Below are 3,094 nucleotides of genomic sequence, written 5' to 3'. Positions count from 1 at the left end.
GTTTAATGTAGCTACATAATTCAGATAAAGGGTAATAAGGCTCATGCTAATTTTATTGTAACAAGGACATTTGTTTAGCATGCAAATCTAGTTAAATACAAATTTGGCCAACAAATCTGACCAGGAAAAGCTATAACCTGAAGAACTAAGTTTTGTGTGGTCGCATTTTTAAAGATTTTTAACAGTTTGTTTTGTTTAAAGATGGTAATTAACTTTTCCTTTGGCCTGAATGCTATTTAATATGTTCAATAATTAAGATAGATGATATCTGAAACACTTTGGCTTTCTCTGCAAATAAACGCCTTAAAATTTATGTTCAGTCTAACTTCTCTGATCTAATCACCAAATTAACCATCCACTGAGCCAAACCGGTTTCAGCTTTTTAAAGATTTTTAACATTTTGTTTTGTTTAAAGATGGTAATTAACCCTTCCTTTGGCCTGAATGGTATATAATATGTTCAATAATTAAGATAGATGATATTTGAAACACTTTGGCTTTCTCTGCAAATAAACACCTTAAAATTTATGTTCAGCCTAACTTCTCTGATCTAATCACCAAATTAATATTAAGCAATTAGTTACCAATAAAGCCTGGAGGGGTCAGGATCCAGATGGGCCAAGAAAAGGTCCATTTCACCTTCCGAGGACAGTAAAAGTTTGTCAAGAGAGTATTGAAACCATTCACAACTATTTAGGAGCTTCAATGAATGAACCTGCTGCGGTGTGGTGCAGGGACACACACTAACAGCAATAAAGTGCGCTGAAGTGATAGAAAAAAAATAGGCTTTACAATATCAGATATGATGCCCCTCTTCCTTTGCTTTTTCCCATTCCCCTTAGTTAACATCTTAAAACTGCAACTGAATTACTACCACTTTTTCCTGAAAGAGTGGTTTTCCTGATAAACCCACATTTCAGAGCAGTACTATTTAAAGTAGTCTTGGTCACACTTATAGGTACCTAGTATCTAAAGTGCTACAGCTAGGTTAACAGCTATGAAATATTTACATTAAATCTCAAAAAGTAAAGCTTCAAACATTCCCCCCCCCAATACTACCCTTTAAAATAACTAATTAAATGTTTCAAATAAGTATACCTCTTTCTAATATTTTTAAATGTGAAAAGAAAGTATATATATGGTATGGTAGCTGGCCTGAAGTTTTTGGTACCACATTTTTTAAGAAAAATGTCTTCCTCAAAACCTAAGGCTTTCTTGTGTCAGGTTTCTCCCTCTGATCAAAAAACTCTTGCACCTATACTTTTGTCAACTCTCTTATTTGCTTTCATTTCTGCAGAACATAGCTTGTAATTCTTCTAACAAATGTTTAATTATTTTCGGTATTTCTAAATAAATAATACTGTTAACATTTTAACTTAAATGTCTTTTTAAATTTTGTTTTGTTATTGTTTTTCCTTTTTTCTTTTCCTTTTTTCACTTAAATGTCTTAAGGCTGACAATATATTTTATATATGTATAGTATTCCTATTAGGTGTTTTACAGATTGATTATATGTTAACTGTTTCCTATGTTTAAAACTAATTAAACTTGGGATTTTTGCTTTTTAAAAATTAGTGTTAAAAATGACTATATTATAGAAAAGAAAAAAAATGAATATACTATAAAACCATTTGATGATACAGTTCCGGATCAGATTTTAAGCAGATCATCTACGCCCTTCTCCTACCTTGCTTTTCCAAATACATCAGCATGAATCATGTTAAATAACACCTTCCTGAACTTTGTCAAGGAAGTCCATGAAAAATACAGATTAAGATATGGTTATAGCCCTGGCCAGTGTGGCTCAGTTGGTTTGAGCGTCATCCCTCCCATTCACCAATGGGATGGATTTGGTCAGGACATATACCTCAGTTACCACTTCCAGCCCCAGTCGGGGCCCTCGAGAGATGTTTCTCTCTCTCAAAAGAAAAAAAAAAAAGACATAGTTATTTTAAAGATTAAAATTCACAACTGCAAATCAAAAAGTAAGCTGGCTATGTTTACTTCCAACTTCTGATTCTAAAGGAAGATTTCTCCAAACAGCAGGTGAATGCAGATTTCAAGGAACAGCAAAACACACTACGGAAGAGGGTCCTTCCTCCCTTGGGAGAATGTGACAGGGACCTGGGGTGGGGGGGCTTCTCTGGAAGGGAGTGGGGCTCAGAACAGAGCGCTTCAAAACAGCAACGGCAACGCTTTAACCAGTGTATGTGCTTGAAAACCAGCAGCCCAGCCCCGGCAGCCCTCTCTCTTCTTTCAGTCCTACCAACGGAGTCATGGGACCTGCACAGTATATCAGAAGTCTCTGCTGTCCTGTCCCCAAGGCCGGGAACAGAAGGCACTCCTCCTCCATTAGATCTTTGAAAGGTGCAGGGTCTCATGTGTATGTGTGTGCGCTGGGTCTCCTGCGTGCCTGTCGTTATTTATAAATCAATTACCCGGTAGCTACGGGATAAAGAATGCTTAAAAGGACCGGGGAAAGCAGGTTTTCGGGTAACAATAATCCTCTCGACTAAAGGACCCTCCCCAGAGAATTATTCATTCATTGAGCCCTCGTATAAGTTGGAGAGTACATTTTTGAGGAATGCGCAAGTGTACCCAGAGTTATGCCAATGCAAAGTACAAAGAATTCCTAAAAACGCTCCATACCTTCATGTCTACGCTGAGAGAGAGAAGGCGTTCGTGGGGGGGAAAAGGCAGAAACCTGACCTTGTCCCCAGTCGAATAGTTCTGCACCCCTCCCCCTAGCTTTCCCGGGAGCCGCTCCCGCCATCCCCATTGGTCGGGCTGCCTGTCCCAGCACCTGCCTAGCGGTGACAAGGGAATCTCCGCGGAAGGCGAGAGGGTCCGAAGGGAGGCGGCCTGGAACCGCCGAGGCCCAGGAGAAGAGGATTCGCAGAGGAAAAGGCGGAGAGGACCTTGGGAGGGATGAGGCCGGGCGGCCAGAGACTACTGGGGACACGGCTTGGGAGGGCGAATGGGGGGCAGCGGAAGGGGGGTGTCTCAGGAGGGCCCAGGGGAGGAGGGGGCGGAGAGCCTCCTGCAGACAGCCCAAAGGGAAGCGTGAAGGTGCACGGGGCATAGGCGCGCAGGGA

Source organism: Myotis davidii, unplaced genomic scaffold (genome assembly GCF_000327345.1).
Source record: "Myotis davidii unplaced genomic scaffold, ASM32734v1 scaffold699, whole genome shotgun sequence".
Lineage (NCBI taxonomy): Eukaryota > Metazoa > Chordata > Mammalia > Chiroptera > Vespertilionidae > Myotis > Myotis davidii.
Note: the sequence above shows the minus strand (reverse complement) of the source record.